Genomic DNA, 22,103 nt, shown 5'->3' on the forward strand with positions numbered 1-22,103 from the left:
GCTCCCCATTGGTCCCTCGACCTTTTGAATCATCGCCGGCGCTGGCGATTGGTCGAGCCCCGTGGCGCGGCCAGCCGACCCGCCCGCCCGCCGGCCCGAGAGCGTCCGGCGTCCCCACCCGGTTTATCTCCCCTGCCCAGGCACAGAGTCGAGCTTGGCCTGCGCCCTCCAGTCGGGTGCCCTGGCCCGGCGGTGGCTGCGAGCTCCGAACCGCGGTCTGTGAGGAAAGGCTGAGATCACGCGGACGCCACATCGTAGCGTCCGGTGCCGTCCCGCCGATCTCGCTCCGTGTGTAACCCCGGGAGCGAGCGGCGGGCGCTCTCTGCTCCGCCCTAGCCGAAACCCTGGGGTGCTTCAGGCCCAGGACGGAGTTCTAAACTCGCCCCCCCCTTCCCCTGCTGTTGCCACCGTTTGTTGTCTGTTTCCTTCCTCTCGGGTTGAGAGTTCAAAGCAGTTCGTTAAAGCCCCCTGCTTTGCAGGGCTGTTTTTAAAGGTATTTCCAACATGCTGCTTCGGAAGCACTGTGGGTTCAGATACAACGCTGAATTAGGCCCTTTCTTGAGCAGCCTAGCTTCAGGTGCACAGGGCTGTCATCTCAGCTACAAACAAGTGAGTGCATGTCACGTCTTCATAAGAATTGTCATTATCGCCTTAGGGTTTGCCCTAGCTGGAAATCTGAACCACAGATGTGTGCGGTGCACTTTGTCCCTGCTTCGCACTCCCCGCTGACGAAATCAGGCAATTCAAACCAAATTAGAGCGTAAAGATAGATTCACCAGTCCCAAGGAAGGAAACCAAGGAAGTCACTAAGATGAGAAAAGAGAAAACGGGGAGGGGGGGGGGATACCAAAGTGTCCGGATTACAAAGTGACCAGCCCCTGGGGAAGAGGAAGGCCAGCACTAGGGCAGGAAAGTTCAAGTAGGAACTGAGGGATGCTGCTCGAAGAATCTGGAGGCCAGGTCTGCTTTGATACGTTAAATAGGCGCCTCAGCCTACTTGTCCCAAGTCTAAATCCCAACAGCGCAGTCTCTTGTTGATAATGACTGAATAAGGGTCTACTTCCTGGGGATGGTGGACCGTCATTTTGGGGGAGAGGGGACAAAAGCTGGCATGTTGGCCAAGTCCCGACAAGAGCAGGCTGTCCAGATTGTGGGATCATCTGTAGCAAGGCGCTTTTAGAGCTGTGTCTGGATGCAGATTTTGAAGTAACACCTGGACCTGGCCGACTCTTGGAAACACGCGTGCGCGCGCGTGCGGGCGCGTGTGCGCGCACACACACACACAAACACTAGAAGCAGAAGATAAAGTTGAGTTTTGGGAGAAATTTTTTTCCTCGGGTATATATTTGAAACTTTTAGGCCTTTAATCCTGGTAGTTGCTTGGGGGCGGGGGGGTTGTCCCAGGACCCGGGAGACGGGAATCGCTCCCCACTCCTCAGAAACAGGCAGGTGGGGAGGCAACAAGCTGTTGATAGACAATATTTATCTGGAGTCCGTTTGACCTGTGAGAGGTGGATCCTCTGAAGCTTACAAGAATCTAAGTTTACAAAACAGAGATAAATTTTAGATAATGCTTGTAACTCGTGCTAAAGTCCACAGTATAGAAAGAGCAAAAGTTTCACACCTTTGTGCCATAGTAGAAGCTTGGGAAGCAATTTAAAATTTTTAGCTTGTTGAGTATGATAGTGGATCTATAGTGGAGTGCTGTTTGTTTGTTTGTTTGTTTGTTTTTACCAGAGTTAGACTTTTTCCTGTACAAAAAGTACCTTGTGAGACTGCTGAGGTGGTGCACGCCTTTAAAGACCTAGAACAAAAAAAAAAAAAAAAAAAAAAAAAGACCCAGCACTTGGGAGGCAGAGGCAGGCAGGTCGCGGTGAGTTCGAGGCCATCCTGGTCTACTAAGCGAGTCCAGGACAGCCAAGGCTACACAGGGAAACCCTGTCTCGAGGAGGGGGGGAAGGAGAAACGTAAGTTGGTAGTCAGTCACCTTGTAAATGATCATCATATCTTTTATTTATTTCTGATTTTTCGAGACAGGGTTTCTCTATGTTATCTTGGGTGTCCTGGACTCACTTTGTAGCCAAGGCTGGCCTCGAACTCACATTGATCCGCCTGCCTCTGCCTCCCGAGTGCTGGGATTAAAGGCGTGCGCCACCATGCTTGGCTTGATCATTGGAATTACTGGTAAGAAAACACAATTGAGTTTAAAGTAGTCTGGGATTAAAGGCGTGTGCCACCGTGCCCTGCTGCAAATTTATTTTTAAGAGTTTTTGATTGATATCTAAGAAGTTAGCCTAAAAAATATGTGTGAGTCCAGAAGACAAATCCCAGCTTCCGCAGGAGAGTTGGGCGCCCTTGCCTGCTGGTTTTCCAACAAGTGTGGCAGCCTCTGGGGCTTCCCAGGCTGGCTCTCTTAATCCACCCCACCCCCATCTCACCAAGTCTCTAGAAGTCTCCACAGACTGGGCCTTCCTTTGACACTTCTAGAATGCCCCCCCCCCTTTCCCATAGTGCAACACCCCTACAAAACATCACAAAATGCTTCCCAAATACATGAGCCTGTGTCACCGGCTTCCATACTCACAGAGCACAGGAAGTCCATTTTATGCTCTTTGTGTCTATGGACACTAAGCTCGTGAGTGGGTTTGCTGACTATGAAATTGTGTCCTGTGTGTTCCCCAGAAAGCTTGGTTCTCTCTCCTAGCGCTTCCTCCAGCATGAAATAAGGCCACAAGGAGAAACCCTGTCTGAGGGGAAAAAGAAGCAATAGCTGGGCTGGGCGTGGTGGCGCACGCCTTTAATCCCAGCACTCAGGAGGCAGAGGCAGGTGGATCTCTACAAGTTCAAGGCCAGCCTCGTCTACAGAGTGAGTCCAGGACAGCCAGGGCTGTTACACAGAGAAACCCTGTCTCGAAAACCCCCCCAAAAAAGAAGCAATAGCAATGGAGCTCTCCTGCCCTGAATTTTTCCCACCCACAGGACGGATGAGGAAACTCTGTACCTCAGGTGTCTCTTGCTTCTGCAGCTGGTCCTGCTGGCTCTTTTTGGAACATTGCCCTCAGCTGTGCTAAATGGTCTTTTTTTTTTTTTTTTTTTTTTTTTTTAAGATTTATTTATCTATCACATATACAGTGTTCTACCTGCATGTACACCTGCACACCACAAGAGGGAACCAGATCTCATGATAGATGGTTATGAACCACCATGTGATTGCTGGGAATTGAACTCAGGGCCTCTGGAAGAGCAGACGGTGCTCTTAACCACTGAGCCATCTCTCCAGGTCCGTGTGTGTGTGTGTGTGTGCGCGCGCGCGCGCGCGCGCTCGCTCGCCTGCTGGCATTAAAACTGTGCCAGCTGCTATAGGTCTTTCTTCTCTTCCCTCCACTTTGGTCTTGCCCTGACCCTAAATACCCACTGCTTACCCCAAAGACAGCCTCCATCCACCCACCCACCATCTGTGGAGGGAGAGGAAATACAGAACGAAGTGTACTATGGACACAATGCATCCTTACCCGGCTGCAGCCGTGGGGTGGGGAGGGTGGAGCACCCCGGTCCAGTGCCACGGTCAGGGAAGCTTCTGGCTCCCTTGCCAGCATCACTAATTAATTACGTAATGGCTACCGTAGTATGTCTTCACTTGCGGTGAGGATAACTTGAGCCCCTCACCGTTAATACTAGCCACTTAGATCCCTTCTCCGTGATTTCAACAACCCCATCACTAAACTAAGCCCTATTCTTTCACCCTCTGGGAACCGGGCACAGCGAGAGTCAGAGTAAAGAGAAGGAGAGGAGGTGGGGCTGGTGTCTGGGGAAGCCCCGCGGGACGTCCTTTGCATTTCTTATCTCAGTGAATAGGAACCTTCTCCATTTGTAGTATAAGGAAAGGAAGAAGTTAACAAACCTTGCCCAGGATCACATTTAGCATATAAATATTGTGATGGAAACTCTAACCTGGGATCCGAGGACGGCAAGGATCCCAAACATCCGCTCTCCTCACCCTGGGCTCACCTGGCTCCTAAGCACGGCGTCATTGCCACCATTGGGTCTAGATGCCCTCTGCTGTGCCCGGTGGGCGTTCCCAGGATACCAGAAAGTAGCTGTGTCCACTTGTCCGCATTTGGGAGCAGTGGACTCACCCGTGCTCTCCTTACAGGTACTGCACTGCTGCACTGCACTCACCCTCCCCCCATCCCCTCCCCTGTACCCCTTCCCCACCCCTATCCCCCTCCTGGACCCCTGTTCCTCTCTCCCTGACTCTGATCACAGCTTCCAGTTTCCGGTCTGGATCCTGGAGAACCACCCCTGAGTCCTCCCTCCCAGGCGCTGTCTCATAAAACCCACATTTAGCCCAAGATCACTGTAACCCTCATGCTATTTTAGTACAATGCTCGCTGTGATTAAATCTATTTCAGACATGTTTTGAAGGGGATGATAAAATATTTTAGATGAATATTTAAAGTCATATTTGCATAATTAATCTTCATTCATTTCTCTTCATCTAACTTGAACAAGACTATCTATTAACTGATAGTCAAACTGGTATAAAGAGTGAATTCCTAAGCAAAACAAAACAAAACAAAAAAATGCCTGCAGGGTAGTGCTGGCACACACCTTTAATCCCATTTAATCCCAGCACTAGGGGAGGCAAAGGCAGGCAGACCACTGTGAATTCAAGGCCAGCCTGCTCTACAAAGGGAGTTCAGGATAGCCAAGGCTACACAGAGAAAGAAACCCCATCTCAAAAAACAAAACAATGAATCCAGTCTTTAAAAAAAAAAAACCTGATGGGGGACATAATAATACATTGAATTTTGTGCTGCTGCTGCTGCTGCTGCTGCTGCTGAGTGGTGGTGGTGGTGGTGGTGGTGGTGGTAGGGTTTGTGTGTGTGTGCGTGTGTGCGCACGCGCGTGTGTGACATGAGCACCAGCATATCTATGTGGACTCAGTTTTCTTGCATTTAAGTTCCAGGGGTTGAACTCAGATCATTAGACTTTATGTGGGAAGGGCCATCTTTTTCTGTTTGTTTTTGTTTTGTGTAGCCCTGCCTGTCCTGGACCTACTTTGTAGACCAGGCTGGCCTCAAACTCCTAGAGATCTGCCTGCCTCTTCCTCCTGAGTGCTGGGATTAAAGGCATGTGCTACAGCACCTGGTAAGTCTAGTAGTTTTTAACTCAGAAGTATTCACTTTAAGGAAATTATGGGACCACATTCTCTTCCTCCTTTCCTTTTTTTTTTTCCCTCACAATAAGACATAAGGTCTTACCTGATCCACACACTTCCCACCATGTTCACTGCCTTGCCACAGGCCCAAGAGCAACTAGCCAGGAGCTAAAATCATAAAACAAAATAAACTTTTCCTCTTTGTAGGTTGCTTTAGCTAATGTGTTTGTTACAGTAAATGCTAACACAATGCACATAAAATGACTAGAAATATTTGTGAATTTTTTTGTTTTTTGTTTGTTTGTTTGTTTTGAGACAGGGTTTTTCTGTGTCACCCTCACTGTCCTGGACTTGCTTTGTGGACCAGGGTGGCTTAGAACTCACGGAGATCAGCCTGCCTCTGCCTCCTGAGTGCTGGAATTAAAGGCGTGCACAATCACTGCCTGGTTTGTGAGAGTCTTTTAAAATTACATTTACACTTAAATTTGAAACACAATGACAATGTAGATTCATTTGAAAGTTAAATTGTTGGATTCACAGCACTGAATAGCACTATTTCAGCAGGGAAAATGTGCAGTTGCATCCCTCTTCCTCCAACCTCTCTGGTTTCTATTTGGTGGAAGGGAGGATGGGTCACACTTAGGACCTTGGGTTTGCTAGACAAACAACTCACCGCTGAGCTATATCTTCAGGCCTTTAAGTTTCCCAAACTGGCCCTGAACTCACTCAGAATGGGTTCTGGCCTTGAATCTGAGATCCTCCTGCCTCAGCTTCCTTCCTCCTCTTCCTCTACCTCTTAGTCCATTTTTTCCCCCCCTGAGACAGAGTTTCTCTGCATAGCTTTGGCTGTCCTGGACTAGCTTTGTGGACCAGGCTGGCCTTGAACTCACAGTGATTTGCCTGACTCCCGAGTGCTGGGATTAAAGGCATGCGCCACCATGCCTGGCCTCTTTCTCTTAGTTCTTATTTTCCCTTTTTTCGTTCTCTTCCCTTTTTGTTTTTGAGTCTTTGTTGTTGTTTGGTTTGCTTTGGGGGGTTTGATGGTACTTTCTTCTTCACTAGGCCTGAGCATTGTCCTATAAAGTCTTGGGCAAGTGCGAACAGTTCCCGAGGCTCCAGACCACATCACTGGAATCACCAGGTCTTCCCTTGAAGTGTCAACTGAGAGAATTCAAGGCTGCTGGGAAGCTTATTGTTTGTACCAGAAGACAGAGCTCCTAGCCCCCTGCCCCACCCCCCTCTCCTAGGTTTTGATAATTTTCCCTTATCTGACGCTTCCAAGGTCCTGCTAACCCCTCCCTACCCTCTAAAAATCTCTGTAATGTAGGGGCTGGAGAGATGGCTCAGCGGCTAAGAGCACGGTCTGCTCTTCCAGACATCCTGAGTTCAATTCCCAGCAACCACATGGTGGCTCACAACCATCTATCATGAGATCTTGTTCCCTCTTCTGGTGTACATGCAGGCAGAACACTGTATATGTACTAAATAAATAAATCTTAAAAAAAAAAAAACTTAAAAAAAAAAAATCTCTGTAGTGTTTATTGTCTATCCATTTGTTGAGATTGGGAGGCCCTCTGTAACCCAGGCTCCTCTGTAACCCAGGCTCCTTTTGAACTGACCGTACTCCTTCTTCCCCCTGAGTGCTAGGATTACAGGCATGCACCACCGCATCCAGAGAGAAAAACTCGTTTTGTTTTGTTTCTTGAAACAGGGTTTCTCTATACAGCCCTGGCTGTCCTGAACTCACTCTGTAGACCAGGCTGGACTCAAACTCAAGAGCGATCTACCTGCCTCCGCCTCTGCCTCTGCCTCTGCCTCCAGAGTGCTGGAATTTGTTGCTACCACCACCCGGCTAGAAAACCATTTAGTTTCTGGTGGAGAATGTGTTAATAAAATGTCAGTGAAGCACAGTTAATTCATGTTGTTCTGAGGAGGAAAGAGAAACCGCAGAGCAGACTACCAGATGCAGTTTGGCAGAGCAGGTGTTTCAGACACATAAGCCTTCTGAGGACCATGATGTATCTTTTGAAATAGGCATGAAAGTACTGGAATGTGATGGTAGAACCGATACAAAGCCCTGGGTTCAACACACAAAGCGTGCGCGCGCACACACACACACACACACACAAAACAACAACAACAACAAAAACACACACACACACACACAACACAGGACAAAGAGAAAACTTTGAGGCCCATCACTTGCTGAGACTCAAGAATCCCACCCAAGTAACGATATTTGCTTAAATCCTTCCTCCTTTCCCACTTTCCCAGCTATAAACCTGCAATTTCCTAGGAATCTTACCAGAAACTCCCTTTACACATCCTAACCCCTCAGGTCAGCCTCAGTGGCTCCTGGTTTTATCTTATCAGATTGAAAGCCCAGTCACAGGCCAGCTCTGGAGCCAGGCTAAAATCAAAGAACCCTTATCAACCCTCAGAGATGTACCTGGAGAGTCACCAAAATGGTAGATATGGCTAAGAGACTCTCTCTGCCTGGAGATATTTCTTTTATCTATAGATGACCATGTTGCCTGCACATTTCTATGTGAGTCACCATGTGGGTGCCGGGACCCTCCTCTGGAAGAGCAACTGAGCCATCTCTCCAGCCTTCAACTATACTTTAAAAGGTGCTAGCCTGGGGGGGGGGGGGCTGGAGAGATGACTCAGGGGTTAAGAACACTGGCTGCTCTTCCAGAGGATCTGGGATCCCAGCATCTCATAACTGGCAGCTCCTAACTGTCTGTAACTCAAGTTCCAGTGGATCTGGTCCCCTCACACAGCCACGCAGGCCAAACAGGAAACCACCTGCCTCTGCCTCCCAAGTGCTGGGATTAAAGGCATGCACCACCACCCAGCATAAATGCAATTTTTAAAAGTAAACAGATAATGATGGGCTCTTCAAAAGGAAACCGCAGTACCCTACTTCCTCCAACCAGGCTCCGCCTTCTACTAGCCCAGGAAGCTCTGAGCTCATTAGGGCAACATTCACCTCAGATACAGAGGGAGTCCTTAGCAGCACCCCTATGATCCAACCCCCTTGTAATAGTGCCACCAGCTGGGAGCCAAAACTATAATACACATGACTCTTGGGGAAACCACAGCACAGAGAAGTGATGGCTGAAAGTGGTTTCCTCTCATTTGAGCCCTCTGACTGGAGAGCTGGAGGCATCCTGACTGGCAAAGCTGCATGAGGAAAAGAAGGTGGGCTCAGAGTGAGTGCCCTGTAGCTGTGAGTCAGGAACCCCTGCGCTTGAGCCCTAGCTCTGCTTCCATTGGGCACCTTGAGTAAGACACTTCACATTTCTTTCAGAATATTTCCTTAACTACTAGATGAGAAATTTTAAGCCTGTTATGAGGCTTAAAAGTACCAATAAAGCCAGGCAGTGGTGGCAGCACACGCCTTTAATCCCAGCACTCAAGAGGCAGAGGCAGGCTGATCTGTGTAAGTTCAAGGCCAGCTTGGTCTACAGAGGGAGTCCCAGGACAGCCAGAGCTGATACACTGAGAAACCCTGTCTAGGAAAAACAAAAAACAACAAAAAAAAAAAAGTACCAATAAACAATCAACTAATAGTTCTTTGCTTATTTTGGTTTTTCAAGACAGGGTTTCTCTGTGTAGCCTTGGTTGTCCTGGACTTGCTGTAGACCAGGCTGGCCTCGAACTCACAGGGATCCACCTGTCTCTGCCTCCCGAGTGCTGGGATTAGAGGCGTGCGCCACCACTGCCTGGCTCAACTAATAGTTCTACTACAAGATTTTGTTTTACAGCCAGGTATGGTGGCACACTCCTTTAATCCCAGCATTTGGGAGGCAGAGGTGGAGGATCTTTGAGTTCGAGGCCAGCCTGGTCTACAAAATGAGTCCAGGACAGCCAGGGCTACACAGAGAAACCCTGTCTTGAAAAAACAAAAACAAACAAAAATCCAAGATTTAAAATATTATTTATTTAATGATGTGTGCATTGGTGTTTAGCCTGCATGTGTATCTGTGTGAGGATGTCAGATCTTGGAGTTACTGACAGTTCTGAGCTACCATATAGTTAGTTGCTGGAAATTCAACCTGGGTCTTCTGGAAGAGCAGTCTGTGCTCTTAACCACTGAGCCATCTCTCTAGTCCCCCACTGCCCTTTTTATTATTACTATGATTTTTGTTTGTTTGTTTGTTTGTTTTTCAAGACAGAGTTTCTTTGTGTAGCCTTGGCTATCCTGGACTCAATTTGTAGACCAAGCTGGCCTTGAACTCACAGTGATCTGCCTGTCTCTTTCTCCTGAGTGCTGGGACTAAAGGTGTGCGCTACCACACATGGCCCTTTCTTTTCTTTTCTTTTCTTTTCTTTTTTTTTTTTTTTTTTTTTGGTTTTTGTTTTTTTCGACACAGGGTTTCTCTGTGTAGCCTTGGCCATCCTGGACTCACTTTGTAGACCAGGCTGGCCTCAAACTCACAGCGATCCGCCTGCCTGTGCCTCCCGAGTGCTGGGATTAAAGGCGTGCGCCACCACGCCCAGCTATTCATGGATTCTTTAATGTACCCAAGTTAGAAAAAAATATCTTTCCTGGTGTTTGGGATATCTTAGATTCTAAAAATACTCCCCTAAAACTGTTTGGAGTGCTTGGGCTGCATATGGCTGTAAAAGGCAAGGTTACGGTTGACAGAGGAGCTTTTGAGTCACTTGAGCAATCTCTTTGTCCCAACCACAGACCAGCACACACCCCCTCACCCTGCTTTTAGATACGCTGTAGAAGGTCATAGAAGTCGCACCCAACCTATTAGCCATTATCCACACATAGGTCAGCATCCTCCGACCTGAATCTGAGGCTGTGACATGAAGGACTGTGGTCACCAGACTCAGATCTAGAGGGGGTGAGAGATGGCATGGTATAGCCATGGGACTTGGAGCTTCTGAGTGTCCACCCTCCCCCTCCTCCACATTAAAATAAATGCGCTTCACTGGCTACAGGCTACAAGCCTGAGTGTTTTATGACAAGTTGCACTGCCTGTGGCTAAGAGCTGAGTCGGGTTGCTTTTTTTCTTTAAGGATCAATGCTGCATGGATGTTAGAAGTTCTGTCAGAGTGTCATTTGTGGCACCCCAGGGACCACTCCAGGCTATGCCTCAACTGCTGTGGAAGCGCAGCTCAGGCTGTCTAGAATACTGCTTGGGAGCTGAGCGGGTGAAACTGAAAGTCGGGAGTGCTGGGCGCTTCCGTTCATTGTGCACCTGAAAAAGTTCAGACAGAATAAATCTCTTTTTTCTTTTCTGTTTCAAGTTCCTAAATAGGAAGGAAGAAGGAAAGGACAGACAGTGTGACCACCCAAAGTGGAGCAGGACCAGGAGACCCCAACGTGTTAGTGCAATGAGGCAAAGGGAAGTCAAATCAACCCTGCACCGGGCAGTAGAGTGGGGCCACCCAAGGGCAGACAAATGTCCTGTTACCAAGTCCAGCTTCCTTAACTCACTGCCTGACAAGGCCAGTGGCTCAGGACAAGGCTCTAGCGGCAAGGAAAGCCAGTAAACCCAGAAGCAAGGCCAAGGTATAAAGAGCCCCCCAATCCCCGTAGGTGTTGGGGGAAACTGGGGCGACAGGCTTCACACATGCACTCTGTGCTCAGCTACTCTGTCACTCTGCCTCTCGGGGAAGGCCATAGTGAGGTGCAGGGGCAGTACCAGTGCCACATTGGTCCTAATAGGTGGACTTTGTCACCACAACAGTCACCCCTCAAGGTAATTTTCTGCTCCTGCCCTTTTGTCCTCCCCTTCTCTGTGGACACTGTCGGATCTACTCAACTAATCTTACCTCCCCCCTCCTAACCTCCCCCTCCCCCTTTCCCCTCCCCTTCCAGGGTCTCACTATGAAGCCCCGACTGGTTTGGGGTTTACTGTATGTATCATGCTGGTCTCAGCCTTCCTGGTTGCAGCCTTGCTGCCTCAGCCAGTGAGAGCAGGGATTACATCAGTGCTGCCACAAATTTGTCCTCAACAAATCTTTATTGGTTGGCCATGATAAGGAAAGAGATAAATGAACTAAGGGGCTCCTGCCGCCCTACAGTCAGCTTGAAGTGAGAGCCTAAAGTATGTGGCAATCCAAGTCTTCCCTAGACAGATGTCCTTGCAGTGGTTAAGGGCCCATCAGGGAAAAGCTCCTGCCAGTAGTGGTGGCACACGCCGGTAGGATTTGCGGAAGGAGGCAGAGGCAGGAGGATCACGAGTTCGAGGCCAGCCTGGGCTACAGAGTTTTAAACCGGGCGTGGTGGCACACACCTTTAATCCTAGCACTCGGGAGGCAGAGGCAGGCGGATCGCTGTGAGTTCGAGGCCAGCTTGGTCTACAAAGTGAGTCCAGGATGGCCAAGGTTACACAGAGAAACCCTGTCTCGAAAAACCAAAAAAAAAAAAAAAAAAAAAAAAAGAAAAAGAAAAGAAAAGCTCCTTCGAGCTAAGAGACCGGAATATTGGCCTGGAGTGAAACTTCACATTTCTGCTGGGTTGGGCCACTCACACACTCACAACTACCCACACACACCACCCTTAGGGAGGTGATAAGGCATGGAAAAGAGATAGGCAGAATAAAGTTCCCCTGGGGAGGTAATCATGTACTACTGTGGCTTTTCCTTCTCAGAATTTCACACACACACACACACACACACACACACACACACACACACACACACACACAAACATCTGTGAGGTTCGACTGTGTCTTCATGCCCCCTCCTCCCACATACCTGTTAGTTTCAACTGGGTCTTTATATTCCCCTCCATAAAACTGTGAGGTTCGGCTGGGTCTTTACATTACACACACACACACACACACACACACACACACACACACACACACACACACACACCAACCTTTCTCTATTCTTTGGACTCCAGTCAGATTCTAAACATGCTTTTATGGACTCTTTGGGATTTCCCTTCTTTCTCCACCGTATCGCTGCTGATCCACCATGTGTCTGGCCTCTGCTCACTCAGATGCCTGTTTTTCTCTGTCTAATCCTCAGGTCATCCACTGAGATTCACAGTTTTTTCCCCCCTCTGGTTTTTCGAGACAGGGTTTCTCTGTGTAGCCTTTGCTGTCCTGGACTCACTTGTAGACCATGCTGGCCTAGAGCTCACACCTCTGCCTGCCTCTGCCTCCCCTCCCGAGGGCTGGGATTAGAAGGCCCCCTCTTGGGACTCTTAATCTCATTAATAAGAGAATTTAAACCAGGCCTGGTGGTACACACCTTTAATCCCAGTAGTCAGGAGGCAGAGGCAGGCAGATCTCTGTGAGTTCCAGGCCAGCCTGTTCTACAAAGCAAGTCTAGGACAGCCAGTACTGGTTTTGTTTTGTTTTGTTTTTTTTCTTTTAATTATCTGTGTTATCTATAGGCCCGGGTAGCAATCAATCAAGACACAGACACTTGTTATATTTTATAATAGCCTTAGTTAACCTGGGGTGGGCAGATATCAATCCTCTAAACTACCTCCCATAGTGGGGTTGACATGGGAGCCCTGCCTCAATCCCATGCCATCTGCTTCTAATAATTTCTATCAAGCTACCTCCCATCCATAATCCCAAATACTTGCTAATCTTCTTCATCTGGGCCGGATTCTCCATCCACGCTGCTGGCCATGTGCTTTTTCTCCAGCTAACCCATGGCAGCCTTCCTCTCTTCCCTTCAGGTCTCTCTCCTTTCTCCTTGTGGTGGTCTTTCTTTCTTCCCAGGATTCCTCTCTCTCTCCTAGCCCCACCTATCTCCTGCCCTGTCAAGGTGGGATGGCTTTTTATTAAGCAAAAAGTGGGTCAGACAGCAAGCAGTAATTAGCATCACAATACGTCATACCCATCCCCCAACAAGCCAGGGCTGTTACACAGAGAAACCTTGTCACACACACACACACACACACACACACACACACACACACACACACACACAAAAAAAAGATTTTAAGGCTGGAGAAATGGCTCAGAGGTTAAGAGCACTTTATGTTCTTTCTGAGGACCTAGGTTCAGTTCCCAGCACCCACATGATGGCTCACAACCATCTGTAACTCCAGCTCCAGAGGATCTGATGTCCTCTTCTGACCTCTGTGGGCACTAGGCATGCAAGTGCTTACACAGACACACATGGGTAAAACCCTCCTACATATAAACGAAGTTCTCCTTGATCTCATGCTGCTTTATTTTCTTGAGAAATGTTTCCCAGTGAACCTATAGCCCACAGATGCTGCCAGGCTTGCTGGCCAGGAAGCTGCAGCAATGCTCCTGTCTCTACTTGTCCTGCCCTGGGACCACAGTTGCGTGCAGCTGCTTGGTGTTTGTCAAATCTATTTGGGGTAATAACGCACAGGTTAGAAAGCTGTGTTCTAAACAACCGAAGAAATAAAACAGACACAATAGATGACAAATTGACATTGTCGAGCATAAATACAGATTGCATCATATTTTTTGTTATATTTTCTTTTGATGTGCATGTGCCTTTCCATGCAGAAATCAAACCCGAGGCCTACGCTCCGTCTCTAGGTTACATTGATCTACTTCAGGATGTAGAACACTCTCTCTGTGTAGCCTTGGCTGTCCTGGTCTCGCTTTGTAGACCAGGCAGGCCTCGAACTCACAGCGATCCTCCTGCCTCTGGCTTCCAAGTGCTGAGAACAGAGGCTTTCAACCTGTGGGTTGCAATCCCCTTGGGGTCGGGGATTGAGTGACCTATTTACAGGGGTTGCCTAAAACCATCAGAAAACGTAGATATTTACATTCCAATACACAATGATAGCAAAATTACACTTATAAAGTAGCAACAAAAATACTTTTATAAGGCCAGGTGTGGTGGCACACGCCTTTAATTCCAGCACTCCGGAGGCAGAGGCTGCCTGATGGATATGAGTTCAAGGCCAGCCTGATGTACAAGTGAGTCCAGGACAGCCAAACAGCCAAGGCTACACAGAGAAACCCCGTCTCGAAAAACCAAAATAATAATAATAATAATAATAATAATAATAATAATTATTATTATTATTATTATTATTATTATTATTTTATAACGGACACGACATGAGGAAGTGTATTAAAGGGTCACAGCATTAGGAAGGTTGAGAACCACTGGGCTAGAGGGTGTGAAACTAGCTGGGCGGTCCTTACAGCAATTCCTTGCAGTCCCCAGGGCTGGGGTGTGGCCTCACTATTGTTTGGATTTGACTAGACTTCACATCCTGAAGCAAGTGGCAGTTGCTGTCCAGCACGGGAGCAGGAAGTGGGCCGGGCTTACCCCTGCTTGCTGGTTCTTGAGAGAAGAAACGGAGAAGTCATGACCTCTGCGGTTTGCTGTGTGTTGCAATGTGAGCACCAGGAAGCGGCTCTTACAGGGCCCGATGTGTAAAGTTAAGGGCAGGTAGAGCGCCCCCTACTGGCGGACCGGAGAGCACCTCACCCTCCCCAGGACCATCCAGGTCCTGGTAGCTGGATTGCAATGGAACAGTCAGGGAGTAGTTACGAGATCGTAATTTGATCAGCCAGGCCTGGTGCGAGGTGCTTCAGAGGCTTCAGAGGATTCCTGTGAGTTGGAGGCCAACCCATCTACAGTGGGAAACCCAGACTCAAAAACAAACAACAGAGAAGAAAGAAAAACAAAAATACAAACAATAAAAAAGAGTGGCACTTTATCCCTCCACAGCGTCCCATGTAATCCAGGTTGATTTAGAATGACCTTGAATTTCTGAGCCACCTGCCTCACCCTCAGAGTATTGAGATCACAGATGCATACCCATTCAAGACTGTACTCGGATCTGAAGCCCGGGTCCTGTGGTTCCAGGGAAGTTCTCCATTAACTCAGCTAGGTCCCCAATTCTAGTTTGCCTTACTATTAAACACAAGCATCTCCTAAACCGGGCGTGGTGGTGCACGCCTCTAATCCCAGCACTCAAGAGGCAGAGGCAGGGGGATCGCTGTGAGTTTGAGGCTAGCCTGGTCTACAGAGCTTGATCCAGGACAGTCAGGGATGTACAAAGAAACCAAGTCCTTAAAAAACCAACCAAGCAAGCCGGGCGTGGTGGCGCACGCCTTTAATCCCAGCACTCGGGAGGCAGAGGCAGGTAGATCACTGTGAGTTCGAGGCCAGCCTGGTCTACAAAGAGAGTCTAGGACAGCCAAGACTATACAGAGAAACCTTGTCTCAAACCCCCCCCCAAAAAAAAGAAAAGAAAAACCAAACAAGCAAACAAACAAAAGAAAAGCAGCTCCCCCAGTGGTTTTCTATGACTGAAAAGCAGCTCTGGCCAGCAGTGTTACCGAATTTGGGGGTCACAGCCTGTGCACCATCAAACCAGGTTCAGCTACCCATTCTCCATTAGCCAATTAAAAGAGCCAGATTAAGCCAGCCGGGCGGTGGTGACAGACAGGCAGATCGCTGTGAGTTCAAGGTTAGCCTGGTCTACAAAGACTACACAGAGAAACCCTGTCTTGAGAGACACAGAGAGAAAAAAGCCAGATTAATACTAAAAAGTAGAAAAAAAGGAGATGTATTCAATGTGGCCACACTCGGAAGAAGGGTAAACATCCAGGTGACCTCCCCTCTCAAGTTATCTTGGGGTCCTGAGCTGAGAGTAAAGTTTTTTGTTTTGTTGGTGATTTTTTTTGTTTGTTTTGTTTTGTTTTGTTTTTTTGAGACAGGGTTTCCCAGTATAACAGCTCAGGCTGCCCTGGACTCGATTTGTAGACCAGGCTGGCCTCGAACTCACAGAAATCCACCTGCCTCTGCCTCCCGAGTGCTGGGATTAAAGGCGTGCGCCACCAGGCCAGGCTGGTTCATTGTCCCTTTAGAATACCTTCATCACTGTAGAGCCACAGAAACGATATGCTTGGTACTCTAGCTGCCCTTCTCCGGGTCTCAGAGTAGTAGGCAGGTAGGGCGCTCTGAGTCTTATCCACACTCCTGACCACCTTGTCTGCATCTATGCACTGCTTGCTTGATTTTGACATCCACCCAGAAGTCTGGAAGTGATGGGAGTTGCTATCTGTTTCGTTATGTTTCTGCTTTTGGAGACAAGGTTTCACTGTGTACCCTTGGCTGTCTTGAACTCGCTTCGTAGACCAAGCTGGCCTAGAACTCACAGCGATCTGCCTGCCTCTGCCTCCCAGAATACTGGGACTAAAGGCGTGCGCCACCATGTCCAGCTTTCTTGCTTTGTTTTGTTTTGTTTTTGTTTGGGGGTTGCTACCTGAAGTACCAAGCCAGACCACACTGTTTACAAGACAAGCAGAAAAACAAACAAACAAACAAACAAAACCTTTGAGCAAGAAACCAAGAGTTCCTGTTAGGGATATGGAGACTACAGGCAGAAATCCTTGGCATTTACCGGGATGGTGCCCGCCCCCTCCCTAACAACAACCCTGTGATGCTAACCTCAGACTTGTGCTGAGCACCCAGGTAGGGTGAAGATGATTGAGACCAGGGTCTACCCTCCTCCCCACAGCTCCTGAGAGCCCAGATCCTGGCCATGGCGCTTGCCTGGCTCAGCAAGTGAAGAAAAGATATGTCTGAGGATCTGGGTTTAAAGACTGTTAACTATTATCTAAATTTCCTGGCAAGGTGCCCTCCCAGGTTGCAGCGATCCCAAGAAGCACAAGAAGCAAACTGGCGCCACAGAGGTGGCAAAAACTGCCTCTACAAGTCCTTTTCAGGCCTTGGAGGTCCCCAGGGTAAACTTCACAGTCGCTTTGATCTTAATTAGCATCCTGGGCTATTAAAATCTACACCCACACTCTTCTAGGGGCTAATGGGGGGTGGGGGTGGGGGTGGGGAGAGAGAGAGAGAGAGAGAGAGAGAGAGAGAGAGAGAGAGAGAGAGAGAGAGAGAGAGAGAGAGAGAGAGAGAGAGCACACCAGCACGAGCAGCCATAACACTGAGTTGGGCCCAGTGACAATAAACACAAGCCCAGCCTTAACCCTGTAGTTTGCACTAGGGGACGAAGATGGTGTTATGGGGCAGTGACTATACCCACAGACACCCCTCATTCCTGAACTTGGTACGACAGCAAATTCCAAGGGCTAAACTGCGTGCAGGTGCTGGTGAGCACATCCCAGCCCGACCTGAAGAGCTTCCTCTCCTCCCCGCCCCCACCGTGGGGCCACCTTCCCGGATTCCTGTTTTATTACACTTGCTTATCTATTGTAGGGGTAAAGGTGGCATGCCGGCCACAGCCCTTGAATGGAGACCAAAGGACAGCTTACAGGAATCAGTTTTCTTCTTCCACTATGCGAGTCCTAGGGGATCAAACTCAGGTCGGTAGGTAGGGCAGCAAGCGCGGTTGCTTAGTATCTGGCCCGCCTGATTCTCGTTTGGAGAGACACACGGGCCTCAAGTTCCCTGGAAGTAGCGCACCCTGCTGGAGCGTCTGTGGAAACTCCCTTCCCAGGCAGGATGCAGCACAGACATCACTACTGAGAGATTAAAGGACTGGCCTCGTGCCCACCCTCTGTGGGATGCTGGAGCAAGAAATGCAGGGGCAGCCGGGCGTGGTGGCGCACGCCTTTAATCCCAGCACTCGGGAGGCAGAGGCAGGCGGATCGCTGTGAGTTCAAGGCCAGCCTGGTCTACAAAGTGAGTCCAGGATGGCCAAGCCTACACAGAGAAACCCTGCCTCGAAAAACCAAAAAAAAAAAAAAAAAAAAAAAAAGAAATGCAGGGGCTCGGTGGCCCACTAATCCTTATGTATTCCAGAGCATTCACTCTATGCCAGATACCACTAGAGTCCAGCCATAGGCCAGTGGGAGAATGAAATGGGCCCATTAGGGGTACAAAGCAGGGATGTGGAGGTGGGTGGTGTGGGGGTGGGGGTAGTGGGGGTTACAGTGGAGCTGTATCATGACCTGAGGCCAGGGACCCCAGAGAAGGACAGGAAGGGCCGCAGCTGCTATTCGAGAAGCCCCCGAAGAAAGGGCCCAGAATAAAAGTCAAGGAGCTACATACACCCATGGCATTAGAGAGCAAGCCCCCTCTTTCTCCTCCTTTACCATGTCCATCCCAATGTCCCGCCCCCCTCCTCCCCCTCACCCCCTCCCCCACGACTGCAGTCCACTGCACCTGCTTTAGGCTGGCTCCAAGCCCCTCCCTCCCTGGACTCACTGTCTCCCTGGAATCTCAATCCAAACTAGTGGCTGGTCCAGAGTTGGAGTCGGTGAGGAAGGGGGTGGTCACAACTGCTCAGCCTGGACCCTCCTCTCCCTCTAATACAAGCCCGATAAATTGTACTTTGTTTCCAAAACAATCAGCATTGAAACATCATAGAATAGTGGTCTGCTTCCCCAGCACAGTTGGACCCAAGCTCTGGGAAAGTGATGGAGTCCATTCAGCGTCTCTGGGTCAAAAAGTCTTTCGGCAACTCCGGTGTAATGGAAGCACCCACCCTCCCAGACCCCCGCCTCTGGGCTTCTGCGCTTCTTGCTCAAACAAGAATGTTTAGGTGTCGGGCGTAAATGGCACACACCTTTAATTCCAGCACACGGGAGGCAGAGGCAGGCGGAGCTCTGTGAGTTCGAGGCCAACTTGGTCTACAAAGGGAGTCCAGGACAGCCAAGGCTACACAGAGAAATCCTGTCTCAAAACAAACAAACAAACAAGCAAACAAACAAGAATGTTTGGGCTGTGATCTAAACATATGCGACAAGACTCAGCCTGGAGGGTCTTCGTGATGTGGCCACGATACAGTGGCCTGTGAGTTCTCCCAGAGACTTGCCAGGCCAGTGTAAACTCAACCTGGAGATTTCTCGCCATAGTGGCCATCCCAAAGTCTCCTGCTCTGGTATTCTTGGATTTTTGTTTGTTTGTTTGTTTGTTTTGTTTTGTTTTTTTCCAAGACAGAGTCTCTCTGGTGGTTAGCCTTGGCTGTCCTAGGCTAGCTTTGTAGACCAGGCTGGCCTCAAACTCACAATGATCTGCCTGTCTCTGCCTCCCGAGTGCTGGGATTACAAGCTTACCCTGGTATTCTGACTAAAACATTGGCTATGACCCAATGGTACATGGGGTCCTGCAACTTAACAGTATATAGGCCCTTTTCCGTCCTCTCAGCATCTAACTGATTGACACCCTCTCTCAGACCCTTTACTTCTTCCCTGATGCCTGCTGCTGCACCTGCCTCTCCCCTGCTGAGATCTTAGGGCACTCGGTCCCACCTTCCTCAGCTTGATCCATGCTGAGAAGACAAGGCAGCAGAGACAAGGCTGGAGACGGGGCAGTCCTCTCAGGCCTGGGCTTTTGGTGACCCACGAATGCCAGCTGCCCACTCTGACGAAGTCCCCTCCCCTGCCTTCATGCCTCTCCATCTGTATGTCCCCTATGGTGCCTTGGGCTCTGCCATGAGCTGTTGTATATGTTTCCTTTGAGGAGAAACATTCTATCCCACAGGGAAGGAAGCTCCTTAAGTAGAAAGGCTAACAACCCAAAGGCCACCTGCTTCTAGCCCCAAACTCCACAGGGTGGATCAGAGTCCCTTCCCTCCTTCCCAGAATCTTCACTCTAGTGTGGGAGACTGGGGTGTATATACATGGGCTCCCTCAGGCACGCCCTTCCTGCCCCCACGCCCCTCTCTCTTCTACTTCTCGGCTCCCAGAGCAGCTGGGGAGGCTGAGGTAGGAGTGGGGATGGGGTCTGAGGAGCTGGGCTACTTTGCCAGGCCCCAAGCACTGCAAACCCTGCTGTGTGAGTGCTGCTGCTCCTACCACCCTGAGGTAAGAGTCCGCAGGCTCAGAGCTGATTCACACTGCAGCGCCAGGCCTCTGCTCTGCATTCTCCGCACAGTCTGCCCCCTTGAACATCTCAGAGCTCAAGGGCTATGATCTGACAGTGACATATGCTAGGGACAGGCAAGACAGGATGCTGGCAGAAGCCAGGGCTCAAGATGGACTGTGGAGATCAGGCTGGGCATCCACATACAACAGAGGGGAAAGAGACCAGGTCAGGTGTCCAGGAGCACCAGGTGTCCCAGGAGAGTGGTCCCAGTGTCCTCATGCTATACGGTAAAATCAGAAACTTAACACACAGGGAGTAGCTTATTTTCCTGTGGTGCCTAGCTTTCTTATAACAAGGAGACACTTGCAGAGGCCCATGTGACCCTCTGTCCCCACAGCTCTGGGCAGCAGCCCTGTCAGAACTGAAGCTTCTATCAGAAGGCTACCCCCACCTCACTGCATGATGTACCTTAACAGACCTGGCTGTCCCCTAGTTTGGACAACAGGAGGCAAGATGAAATTATGCAGACAAAGCCCGGAGGGGTGGCACACAACTGTAGTCCCAGCACTGGGAGGCCAGCCTGGTCTACAAAGCGAGTCCTGGACAACCGAAGCTACACAGAGAAACCATCTCTTCATAGTCTGAGGCCGGTAGAGTGACCTCTGTTCCAGAACCCAGTGGAACAACTGGCTGCTAATGGAGTCAGAGGGTGGGCATAGACCACAACAAGGGAGTCAGGCAAAACCCAGGGACTACAGGAACTATGGAGGTCAAAGGTCAGGATCTGTTCAACTCAGGTCAGGACAAGGTGAGAGCAGGTCTCCGCCCTCTTGCCATCCTCTTGGGAGCTCACTGTACCTCATCAGCCAAGCGTGTGCCTCCCAGACACGGTGCTGTTTCCATTGCTGCCTGTGGTGGCCGTCAGCATCATGCCTTAGTTCCTTTCCCGCAGTCATACCTGAATGAGAAACAATTGAGCAAGTAGCGTTGGCTCACTTTTTTGGGGGGGCAGGGGGAGTTTTGTTCTATTGTGGCGGGGAGGCATGGTGGATCGACATGGCGCAACTCATGGAGGAAACAGAGAAAGAGGACACACAGGAAGAGATTGACCCAAGATACAGCCGCCCAGAACACACACTCGATGACCCACTTCCTCCAGCTGGGCCCCACACCTGCCTCTCACCCTTCCTGGTAATGTTACCATATTATGATCGAGGAAAGATGGGTCCCCTGATTAGGCCAGAACCTTCAGGATTTAGTTATCTCTGATACCTCTCAGATATACCCACAGGGGGCCTTTACTAATGCGGGCATTTCCTAATCCAGCCCTGTTGACAAAACTCATGACCACAGCCTCCTAGCTAGTCCTCTGCCTTCCACGCAGGCAGAGCGGTTTTCTCTTTTTAAATTCTAAGTAAGAAAAATAAATAAATAAATAAATTCTAAGTAAGGTCTTGTCATTTGTCTGCTTGAACCCGTCCGTCCTGTGGCTGCTCCCCTTTCACAGTACTGCAGACACCCCACGGTGTCTGCTTACACTACCCTCTGCCACGGTTCTCCTGGCTCACCTAGTGCTAAGCACCTTAGTGTCCTTGTGGCTGGCTTCCATCTGAGAACCTTTGCAGCTGTTGCTTTCTCCACTTCCCAAACACTTTTACGGTCCTTCTCTTCATCAGGGGACGCTCTCTTAACTCTCTATTTGAAGCTGGGTGTGGTAGCACACACCTTTAATCCCAGAAGATGGATCTCTGTGAGTTCGAGCCCAGCCTGGTCTACAATGCCAGCCTAGGACATCCAAGGCTACACAGAGAAACCCTGTCTTTTTTTTTTTTTTTTTTTAAGATTTTATTATGTATACAATGTTCTGCCTGCATGTGAGCCAGCAGGCCAGAAGAGGGCACCGGATCTCATTATAGATGCTTGTGAGGCAGCATGTAGTTGCTGGGAATTGAACTCAGGACCTTTAGAAGAACAGCCAGTGCTCTTAATCTCTGAGCTATCTCTCCAGCCCAGAGAAATCCTGTCTTGAAAAAGCAAAAAATAAATAAAAAAAAAAAAAATTAAAATGTATACACACACACACACACACACACACACACACACACACATTGGGGTTTGGAGAGATGGCTCAGTGGTTAAGAGTTCTTGTCTACTCTTCCAGAGGTCCTGAGTTCAATTCCCAGCAACCACATGGTGGCTCACAGCCATCTATATCGGGATCTGACGTCCTCTT

Source organism: Acomys russatus, chromosome 6 (assembly GCF_903995435.1).
Source record: "Acomys russatus chromosome 6, mAcoRus1.1, whole genome shotgun sequence".
NCBI classification, from domain to species: Eukaryota; Metazoa; Chordata; class Mammalia; order Rodentia; family Muridae; genus Acomys; species Acomys russatus.